We start from the raw sequence: 12,637 nt of genomic DNA on the forward strand, positions 1-12,637 counted from the left end.
TGGTCGTCAGCAACAAGGCTCCGCCAGAGAAAACCTTCTTGACCACGAATGGACCCTCATAGTTGGGTGTCCATTTGCCCCTTCGATCATTTTGAGGAGGAAGGATCCTTTTCAGCACCATATCACCCACGTGATATACCCGAGGTCGTACCTTTCTGTCAAAAGCACGTTTCATCCGCTGCTGGTACAACTGCCCATGACAGATGGCTGCCAGCCTCTTTTCCTCAATCAAGCTCAACTCTTCATACCGGGTTCTCACCCATTCAGCCTCTTGCAACTTTACGTCCATCAGGACTCTCAAAGAGGGAATTTGAACCTCAACCGATAGCACCGCTTCCATTCCATATACCAACGAGAAAGGCGTTGCCCCAGTAGATGTACGCACCGACGTTCGATACCCATGCAATGCAAACGGCAACATCTCATGCCAGTCTTTGTAGGTTACAACCATCTTCTGCACAATCTTCTTGATATTCTTATTGGTTGCCTCAACCGCCCCATTCATTTTTGGACGATAGGGAGAAGAATTGTGATGCTCAATCTTGAATTCCCGGCACAGCTCTGCCATTATCTTGTTATTCAAATTAGAACCATTATCAGTAATGATTCTCTCGGGAACCCCATATCTGCAAATGATGTCTCTCTTCAGAAATCTGGCCACGGCCTGCTTTGTCACGTTCGTATAAGAGGCTGCTTCCACCCACTTGGTGAAGTAGTCGATAGCCACTAATATGAACCGATGCCCATTTGAAGCTGTAGGTTCAATCTTCCCAATCATATCAATGCCCCACATAGCGAACGGCCACGGAGACGACATCAAACTCAACGGATTTGGCGGCACGTGCACCTTATCAGCATAAATCTGGCATTTATGACACTTCCGCACGAAATTAAAACATTGGGCCTCCATTGTCATCCAATAATAACCTGCTCTCAGCAGCTTCTTTACCATTGCATTCCCACTGGCATGGGTACCGAACGATCCTTCATGAACTTCTTTCATCAATTGGCTTGCTTCTTTGTCATCAACGCATCTGAGCAAGACCCAATCGAAATTCCTCTTGTATAAAACCCCATCCTTATTTAAGTAGAACACCATGGCCAACCTCCGCAGAGTCTTTCGATCCTTCTTGGATGCTCCCTCAGGATACTCTTGGGTTTCCAGATAGCGCTTGATATCGTAATACCACGGCTTCTCATCATCAGGCGCTGTGTCAACAACAAACACATAAGCCGGTCTATCCAGACGTCCCACCTCGACACTGGGGAACTGATTCCACCACTGCACCTTAATCAAGGCGGCCAGAGTAGCCAAAGCATCTGCCAAAGGATTCTCCTCTCTAGGCACATGATGCATCTCCACCTTGGTGAAAAACGTTAACAACCTCCTCGTATAGTCCCGATATGGAACTAAATGAGATTGATGCGTATACCATTTTCCGTTAACCTGATTCACGACCAGAGCTGAATCTCCATATATGACAAGGTTCTTGATTCTCAAATCAATCGCCTCTTCAATCCCCAATATACAAGCTTCATATTCAGCCACGTTGTTGGTGCACTCAAACGTTAGCCGAGCAGCAAAAGGAATGCGGGATCCTTTCGGCGTAACCAAAACAGCACCAACACCGCTTCCATTCACGTTAACGGCCCCATCAAACATCAGAATCCATTCGGATTCAGGGTCTGACCCCTCCTCCGGGATTAGTTCCTCGCAATCTTTCGATTTGAGAAACATGATGTCCTCATCAGGGAATTCAAACTTCATTGGTTGATAATCCTCAATGGGTTGCTGGGCGAGGTAATCAGACAATACACTCCCCTTGATCGCCTTCTGAGAGGTATACTGTATATCATATTCGGTCAAAATCATTTGCCACCTCGCAACTCGTCCGGTCAATGCTGGCTTCTCAAAAATGTACTTGATTGGATCCATCTTGGAAATCAATAAAGTGGTATGAACCAGCATATACTGCCTCAGTCGGCGAGCAACCCAGACCAAAGCACATCAAGTTTTCTCGAGCAGTGAATATCTTGTTTCACAGTCGGTAACTTTTTGCTAAGGTAGTATATGGCATGCTCTTTTCGACCAGACTCGTCATGCTGCCCCAATACACACCCCATAGACCCCTCGAGGACTGTCAGGTACAGAATTAACGGTCTTCCCTCCACATGAGGCATCAGAATCGGAGGCTCCTGCAAATACTCTTTTATTTTTTCAAATGCCGCTTGGCAATCATCATTCCACCTGACTGTTTGATCCTTTCTCAACAGCTTGAATATTGGTTCACACGTGGCTGTTAGATGAGATATGAACCGTGAAATGTAGTTCAATCTACCTAAGAAACCACGAACATCTTTTTCTGTCCTCGGTTCAGGCATTTCTCTTATTGCTTTTACTTTAGCAGGATCAACCTCGATTCCTTTCTCGCTTACAATGAACCCCAGCAATTTACCGGACCGCACCCCGAAAGTGCACTTGTTCGGATTCAACCTCAGTCTGAATTGTCTCAGTCGGTCGAACAACTTGGCTAGATCTACCAAATGCCCCTCTTCTGTTTGGGACTTTGCTATCATGTCATCAACATAGCATTCAATTTCATGATGAATCATATCATGAAACAAAGTCACCATGGCCCTCTGATAAGTAGCACCGGCGTTCTTGAGACCGAATGGCATCACCTTGTAACAAAAAGTGCCCCACGGTGTGATGAACGTTGTTTTCTCCATATCATCTGGCGACATTTTGATTTGATTATAGCCAGAAAAGCCATCCATGAAGGAAAACACCGAGAATTGAGCTGTATTATCTACCAACACGTCAATGTGAGGTAGTGGAAAATCATCTTTCGGACTAGCTCTATTCAGATCCCGGTAGTCCACACACATTCTCACCTTCCCATCTTTCTTCGGGACTGGCACAATGTTCGCGACCCAAGGCGGATAGTTAGTGACAGCAAGGAAACCAGCATCCAACTGCTTCTGCACTTCCTCTTTAATCTTCATCGCCATGTCAGGTCGAGTTCTGCGCAACTTCTGCTTCACTGGAGGACAATCTGCTCTTAACGGTAGCTTGTGCACAACAATATCGGTATCCAACCCTGGCATATCTTGATAAGACCCGGCAAAGATGTCAACATACTCTTTCAACAGTGCCACCATTCTGCTCTTGACACTTTCCTCCAAAGCGGCCCCGATTTTCACCTCTTTCTTGACCTCGTCGGTACCCAGATTCACAATCTCAACTTGCTCTTCGTGCGGCTGAATCACCTTCTCCTCTTGTTTTAATAACCTGGCTAATTCCCCTGGTAGTTCACAATATTCTTCGCCTTCTTCTTCGGCATGATAGATCGGATTGTCGAAGTCATATGAGGGTGTAACAGGATTGTTATCAATGAGATCCGGAGAATGATCGCATCTGCATGAATGTGGATTCATGCATTGCTTTAGAACCGGAGCGAGACAAATTGAAAAGAAAAATGAAAACATTGCCATTTTTATTTTGTTTTATCTTTAAACTGCAAAAATAAATGAAAAACAGGGAACGCCGCTTTTAATTGAAAAACATCCTTTTATTTATGATGCAAATTTGCAAAATTAAACATGAGGTGGCCCTTACAATGAACCAGTACGTTTCGGGCAAAACGTATGGCTTTCATGCAAATAAAATCAAAACAGAAATTATTACTCTTCGAGTAGAGTGACCGTGATGATCTTTTCAGCCTTCCAGTTCTGGATTTCCATCCCTGGTGCGCACGGCTTTATCCAACGGTCCATTTCGCAGTCGCTATCAGCTTCATCACCCACCATACAGATGTGATCCGGATCCAGCATTCCGGCACTGGTGAATGTGACTGACGTACGACGTCCTCTGCCTTGTCCAGAGCCTCGGCCCGACTGATACCCCACTCCAAAGCGGTCTTTCTTGGCGGAGATGTCCATCATCTTCCCCCAACCAGGAGCCTCTCCATTCTTCACCACCTCAGCGGCCTGCTTGTACGAAGATATGGACGGTTTCTCCTCCTCTTTTGTAAAAAGAGCATTCTCCACCTTAACGATTTCAAATGCTTGACTCGGGGTCTCCCATATCTCACCGTCCATCTCCACGTATTTGAAAGATGAAAGGTGGCTGACAAAGATATCCTCTTCTCCGCAGATGGTGACAACCTGTCCTTCCCATATATATTTCAGCTTTTGGTGTAAAGTCGAAGTCACTGCCCCAGCAACATAAATCCATGGGCGACCCAACAGACAACTGTATGCCGGCTGAATATCCATGACATAGAAAACAGACTTAAACACCTCAGGGCCTATCTTCACCGGGAGCTCCACCTCTCCGAACACAGCCCATTTCGACCCATCAAAAGCCCTCACGATCAGATCAGTAGGCGTCAGGATCAACCCTTCACAGTTCAGCTTAGCCAAGGCTTTCTTCGGTAACATATTCAAAGAGGAGCCAGTATCAACCAGCACATGCGAAAGCACGGCTCCTTTACATTCCATTGCGATGTGCAAAGCCCGATTATGATTTCTTCCATCTACAGTCAAATCCATGTCGGTGAATCCCAGCCCATGGCTGGCATGAACATTAGACACCACCGTCTCCAACTGATTAATAGTTATCTCCTGAGGAACATATGCTTTCTTCAGAATTTTCATCAAAGCCTCTCTATGCCCCTCAGAGCTTAACAGCAACGACATAATCGATATCTTGGAAGGAGTCTGCTGCAGATGGTCCACAAGCTTGTACTCAGACTTCTTGATGATTCTTAAGAATTCTTCAGCTTCATCATCAAGTTCTCTCTCCGACCCTCCAGACGCCGGTGTCACTACGGGAGTACCATCATTCACCACTGCTTGTTTTCCTTTTGCCCTGGCTAAAGCCTCGGCCTTATCTTTCTTTTCTTTTTCTCCCTCTCCTCCCCTCAAGACATCAGGAGCAAACAGTCTCCCACTGCGAGTGAAACCACTAGGTCCGACATTATCCACCTTTGAAACAGTGGTTTCACCTGCAGCTTGGTCCTCTACCTTCTCTCCATTGCAGTACACTTCCCCACCATAATGCCACGGCACGGCATCATCTTTGTCATAGGGAATTGGTCCAGGTACCGTGATGGTAACTGGAGCCGCCTCAGCCAGAGTTGACAAATCCACCGGGTCGAAGTAAATCGTTATGGTGGAGACATCATCCTTCCCCAAATCATCCTTTTCAACCCGAATACTTCCCTCGTCCATCAGCCTTTGGACAGTTTCCTTCAACAGTATACATCCCTCAGGAGCCACAATGCACGCAGCATAAACATCACCACAGCCCGGAAATACCCCATTTAACAATAATTGCCGTTTGACCTCAGCCAGCGGAGTCTTCAACTGATCAACACTTGACAGCCCAATCCTGTTCTCCTCAGAGATAGCATTCACCCCCCTTTGACCATGCGCGGGCATGGGATTAGCATTAACATTGGGAGACGGAGCAAAGTTGATGGCTTTTGAATCCACCAGGTCTTGGACTACGTGCTTAAAAGCTTTGCAGTCCTCTACGGTATGCCCAGGAGCACCTGAATGGAATTCACATTTTGCATTCTCATCGAAACTGGCCGGCCTCTGATCAGGTCTCAAAGGTGCCAGAGTTCTTAATTGTACCAACCCAAGACCTTTTAGCTTCTTCAATAGGAAAGAATAGGTCACAGGCGGCCTATCAAACTGTCTATCATTCATTCTCCCCCGGACCTGGTATCCAGCTGTAAGACCCCAATTTTGGCCCTAAGATCCCTCATGGCCCATATCATTCATATCATAACCTCAAGGATCGTTGCATGCCTTTGCTTCCCTCCTAGTGGGTAGGTTGCCTTGTGGGTTGTTTCTTGATCACCAAGCATACTTTGCATTTGTATATCTTTGCTTTCATATGTTTGTCATTCAAAAAGTACAAAAATATTGTCAGTCTAACCTTGTTGATTGCAGATGAAGCAATTAGGTCAAAGTCAGTCAACAGTCAGTCAAAGCAATGGATGGTGGCCATTCTTGCAGAATTTGGGCACCATGATCAATAGTCAAGAGTTCATACAACTTGGGACATCATTTGAAGTCAAGGTCTCAAGGAATTAGGGTTTGGAATTCATCAGAAGTGGTCCAGTCACCCAAAACCCTAGAAAAGTCAAACTTGGTCAACTGTTGATTTCATCAGTGATTTGATGGATAGAATTGATTTGAAGGAGCTCATTCATGCTTGTATAAGCCTCATCTATCATGTCAAACCCCATCATGGAAGAAAATCAAGTCAATCAGAAAATTTTCCAGAAATAGAAAGTGGACCTGTAATTTCAACTGCCAAAAATGGAAACTTCTTGATCTTAAACTTACATCATGATACAAGCTTCAAATGAATTTTTGCCCAACATGAAAGTTGAAGATCTTGTCTTCCCATTTTCAAAAAGTCCAAGAACACCCAAATCCCATGTGTGGTTGTCAAGATATGATCAAATCATTTTCACCAATTTTTGAACTTCACAGAGCCATATCTCTCAAACCATAAGGCCAAATTTGGTGGGGTTTTTTCCTACAAACCACATTTTTCATCCTCTTTCCAAAAATATAAATTTCATGCACCAAAACCCTACCAATCAAAATGGCATTTTTGGACCTTTTTCATTTAAATTCAAAGTTTGACCAAACTTTGACTTTTTGCTTCTTTGACTTTTTCTTGATTTGGCCAATTTGGAAATGTTGTAAATCATATTTGTGGTTTGCTCCAAGCTTAAAATCATAACCATACCACCATTACACTACCATTTTGGACAAAAATTCAAAGTTGGCAAATATGCAAATGGCTTCATAAGTGAGAGTACAAGCCAGCAATTCATGAAGCAACAACAAACAGCAGAGTTTTGGTCTGCTAGCAGCCTGTCTAAAGGCCCACTCGACCACAAACACACCTCCCTACTCACTTATTTCCAAATTAGTAAAAATGCAAATGGTTCCATTTGAGCTAATCCTTGTTAGTACATCATTAGCCAAACTTAAACAGCAAATATAAAGCATGTTTGCTGTCATTTGCAACCCTAGGTAGACAGCAGCCACAGACCAAAATATTGATTTCCTCTCATTCTTGCAGTTTTGCTCAAAGGGAATTTCTGCAGAAAAATCTCAAAACCCTCGAACAACCCTTGCATCCTTCATCATCCAACCATGATTTAGAACCTATTGCAAGCATTATTCATCATCTGTGCAAGCTCTCCCTCGTTCTGTTTTCTTCAAAGCTCAACCATGGCAACTCGAGCTTTGGACCTGTTCAGGCGTAGCTGAGCAAAGAGCATTGACCTTTTATCATTTCCAAGCATTTGAAGCATCTGTTTGCATTTAAATCACCATACAACCCTGTTCCACATTTTCTTCAAAAACAAGTGAGTAATTCGACCTTAATCATTTGCCATGCCATGATGTATTTATGAAAAATCTTTTTGAGCTGGTTCTAACAAACTATAGCATGCTTAATTTGGTTGTGTTTTGGCAAAGAAACCTTGATGTTCATTTTTGTGTGTAAATACATTTTCTGTCGATTCGTGTTGTCCAAGATGATTGAAGGAAAATGAACACCATATCTGTATTGTTTGATGTTTAATGATGCTATTTGTATGATTGATTGTTGTTTCTGGGATTTTTGTTCATGGTCGATTCTTGAAGATGATGTTGAATCCTGCTGTTGTTTAAACCTTCTCTGCCCAGAAATCCATATGACTCATATTCAGTTTGTTTGTATTATGTTGCTACATGAGTATTAAGGCCATGCTGTTGTGTGATTTGCTTGTTTCGATTGTTGTTTGATGATTAAGATCATGAGGTGATGATTTTGTTGCTGCTGTTTAAACCTGATGTTCTGTCCAGAGAATTCCTATGTTTATGTGTGTTTTGCTGCTGAATAATGTTGCCTGTACCAACACCATGTTGTTTGTGTGTTGGTCGGATTTTGTTCTGTTGCTGGCGATAACATGAATGTGTGCTGTTGTTTTGAACCTTATAGCCGTGCCTAGAAAATCCATGAGAGCTATGTGGTATGCTGTTGACTGCTTGCTGAATGATATGCTGTTGTGTGGTTGATGTTTGAACCTGTTTGGATATTGATTAAATGTGCATGAAGTTTGCCTTGGCTGCTGTAAACCCTAAGGGTTTCTAAAATCAGAAACATGAACATCCATTGGCGCATGTACTGTTCTATTGGCTGGGAGCCAATCAGAACATTTTATTTGCCTTGCCAAAACGCGGGCGTTTTGATTAATGAGCCCAGAATTACCAATTTGCCATTGTTGACCTTGTTTGACCATGCATTTTGTTCATGTTGCATCCAAACTTCATCCAACTTCCACAATTAATTTCTCTTTCAATTTTCACCCAAAAATTATGAAATTTTTTCCATCATGATCACAAATGAGTCTAGTATTTCATTGTGAATTTTAATTAATTTTTCAGTGGCTGGATTTTAAATGATAATTATTTTCTTGACATGTATGCCAAAATGACACCCTTTGCCATTTCAATTGTGAAATTGTCATGTTGTATCCAATGCCTTTGAAATTTTTTGTGGTGAAACTAGACACATTGACCTTCATTTCCATATAAAGTTTGTGCATTTATCATTTGTGGATTGAGAGTTATGATTTTCTGAAGTTATGTGTTACATTTGGTGCTATATGAATGACATGCATTTTCCCAATTTTTGTTCACATGCTTCCTTACATCCAAATGACCCCAAATTTTGCATGAACCATCCTTTGTATGTCTAGTTTGTGTATGAATTTTCTTGGAATTAATCTTGCTGTTTTCCATTTATTTGAGAATTTTCTTCCATGCTTAATCAATTGTTGACTTTATGTGATACATGTTGCCAAATCTTTTGTGAAATTCTCAAATCTTATTGTATGACCATGAAATTTCATATGTGATAACTAGACACCTCAAGCTTTGCATTGGTGTTAATCTCATTCATTTCTCTTCTGTTTTCAAATTGATATGATTTTTTGAAGTTGACCCATGTTTGTTGACTTTCACCATGCTTACTTGAATTTGGTTTGACTTCATGATTTTACTTGACTGCCTTCCTCTCATCCAAATGCCATGAAATTTTACATGTCTACCATGCTAGATGTTAGGATTGAGTGTGATTTATTTCATGATTTTTGAAAATGTTTGGGTTGACTTTTGGATGAAGTCTTGCTGTTGACTTATTTGTGCTTTTTCTTGCCATGCTTTGCACTCTTTTGCATATGAAATGACAATGATGCATGATATAATTATGAATCCAATTGAGAATGCTTCTTGAATGTTTAGACTTGGTTTGGGTTGACTTTTCCTTGCTGCCTTGACTTTTTCTTTCATCTTTGACCCTAGGCTAGTCCTAGTGGTCTTCTAAGCTTATGTTGAGTTCATCTGTTTCAGGTTAAGCACCAATGCCTTGAGGATCATTCAAATGTGTTTTAGTTTGATTGTTTAATGTGCTAACCTTTGTTTTGTAGGTGACTCATATGCTTGAGTCTTTGTGCCTTGCACAATTGATACCTCTGTGGTTGACTATTGGTTCATTTCCTTTTGATTTTGACTGTTGAGCTGTTTACTAATTGGTTTGACTTTTGCAGGTACTTTAGTTGCTTAAGTTCTTTGAACTTGCTTGCTTTGCTATTTAGCATTTGCTTTGAGGTATAATTACTTCTTCTTCATGTAGTCTGGAGACCCGGTCTGTTATTTGACCGGGCAAACTGTCTGAAGTCCTCCTTAAGAGGCAATGCCTGTGTTTGTTTAAAATTGTCCCAAGCAGGAAAAGTCCTTCAAGTAAGGCAATTGGTGGAAGGTAGGGATAAGCAATCTATCCCCCACTATTCAGTGTGTCCTCTCTCTGCTCCCATCACATGGTTGAAGCATGGAGATAAAAACCCAAGATCTAATCGAGTCAATAATGGGGAAAGAGTTCCATCTTTCTGAACTCCCCCACTTTCTATTATTTGATGCTCTCTCTGATTTGAGATAGAAGCAATGAGGCACACCCCTCATCTCCTTTTCATCTGCTTCACCTTAGCCTCTCAATGGCAAGGTTAAGAGCGACACTTACCTATTACAGTGGACTTTCAAAGTCAAACCCTCTTGTGTGAGCCCCATTGTTTGGCTATAGAGTGTGCTGTTTGATATTCATTGATTGATTGATTGCTTCATGTGCACTTGTTTGCCTGTATGTTATGCATTTATCATCATCATCAATTGCCATTAGTGCATGATCATATCATTTGTCTGTGTGACTTTTATTGTGGTTTACCCATTGAGGACAATTGTAAGTCCATTGCTTTGGCATTTGCTCCTATGATATGGAAGGATAGAGTGTAAGACCTCATTGGTCACTCATATCCTCTGTTTTATCGGTTTGTATGTGAGGATACAATTATAAGTCCCTGTAAGTTGGCATCTGTTGTCCTATGATCATAATTTGATCTGTTTTGTGTGTATGTGAGGATACAGTTATAAGTCCCTGCAAGTTGGCATCTGTTTTCCTATGATCATAATTTGATCTGTTTGATTCGTATGTGAGGATACAGCTATAAGTCCCTGCAAGTTGGCATCTGTTTTCCTATGATCATAATTTGATCTGTTTGATTTGTATGTGAGGATACAGCTATAAGTCCCTGCAAGTTGGCATCTGTTTTCCTGTGATCATAAGTTGATTTGTTTGATTGTATGAGAAATTGCAATTGTAAGTCCCTGCAAGTTGGCTTTTGCTTTCTCATCATCTCATGTTGCATAGTTCTTGTATGTGAGGATCCTTGTAAGTCCCTGCAATGAGGCATTGGTATTCCTATGATCATATGTGTGGGGTTAACCTAAGTCCAGACAGATTGGCAGTTGGCTTCCACATTTCATATCCCATTTCTTGTTTTCTTCTGTGGAGATTAGTGTAAGTCCATTGAGTGGCATCTGATATCCCATTCTGTTTTAGGAGATTGGTATAAGACCAGTGATTGGCATCCGATATCCGCTTTTGTTGACTTTCTTGTTTGTTTGTTATTATCCATTGCTATTCCAAAGGACACACTTGAATCATCTGCTATATGATTTCAAGAAGTGAACCTTCTAAGAAGTTTTACTATCCTTCATCCATTCATCATTCATTATGTCCTAAACCTTTTCACACTTTATCTTTCAATGTTGACATAAGTGTTGTGCAAACTTCTTCATGTTTTTCAAACTAAAAACCTGGACTCAAGTCCTTGATTTTTTTTCAAAACTCCATTTCATAATACTTATTTGAATTGATCTTAATCATACTTTGACCTCATTTTCATAATCACAATCAATTAACTTCACTCATTCACTTGTTTTGGCTTTGTCCATTAATCTTTTCACATTAGCCATAGGTTTCAATTATCTTTGTGGTTGATGTAAATCTTGCCTATCCTTAGTGAGTCGACAGTAAGACTTCCGTACTTCAAACAGGGCTAACCCCTCTAGTACGTCGAAGCTATCCTCGCATGGTGGATGTTGTTTTTGGTCGAGTTTTCTCCCATTGATAATGAAAAGCCTCAGTGCTTGTGTTTAAAATCAAATCCACCAACTTTTGGAAATCTTTTAGCCGAACTACGGCGTTCTGATCCTTACCTTTGATGGAAGGTACGTAGGCAACGGGTTCATCCGTTCGAACCCAATAACACAAAAATAATTAACCCAATAACCCAATAAAAATTGTATATTCTTTTCTCACCATCCCAATCATGTTTGCACAATATTTATGTCATAACAAATAACAATCTTTTACGACAAGTGTGAAAAGGGCTCCCTAGGAGTACCTAGGACGTAGTGGGTGCCTAACACCTTCCCATTGCGTAATTTACCCCTTACCCAGACTCTCTGATCTTTTTATTAGTTTTCTACGTGTAAAACTTCTTAGGCTTTTGTTCGCTTTTTAGCCAGTCCTTTGGATAAATAAAAGTGCGGTGGCGACTCGAAAATTTCAATGTATCTCTTGCTTATGATTTAATCGATAGATCATATAGCGACGAATACACCGCTACAGAAAAGTGGCGACTCTGCTGGGGAGATCTCACCAGAATCCTTGGTGGTATTGCCTACTTTTCACCCTTGTTGTGCTATATTATTATTTGTTATCTGACATATTTCTGTACAATTTGGGATAACTGTATTGATTGTAATGTGTGAATTGCTTGATATACATATGCTGTTTGCTTTGGTGATCTGTGAGATGAGTTCTATACCCGAACTCGAGTGCTCTCTAGGATAGGAGAATGGCATAGTCTTGTCGACTGGTGTGGAGTAGTCCTTAGCCAGTTGACTTGCGAGCCCATTCACTTGGTGGAGGTCATGTTGAACTAATAATGTCACACAAGTTATTTGTGGTTAGGCATTATTCTTTCAATCATGTTCCGCAGAAGCCAAGGACCTTAGTTTACCAAACCCATCTTGGCCTATTTTTAGGACCGTAGTGCGGAGGTCGTTCAGATGTCAGTTCTGATACGATTGTTACGCGATACTACACTCGTAAGAGTTTCTCTTGAGAATATTCTTGGAATACGAGTATTCGTTCCTCCGATAATATTCGAAAGATGGAACGATGATTATGGGAACCTCTGATAGAACATGTCTG

This window comes from Lathyrus oleraceus, chromosome 6 (assembly GCF_024323335.1).
Source record: "Lathyrus oleraceus cultivar Zhongwan6 chromosome 6, CAAS_Psat_ZW6_1.0, whole genome shotgun sequence".
Lineage (NCBI taxonomy): Eukaryota > Viridiplantae > Streptophyta > Magnoliopsida > Fabales > Fabaceae > Lathyrus > Lathyrus oleraceus.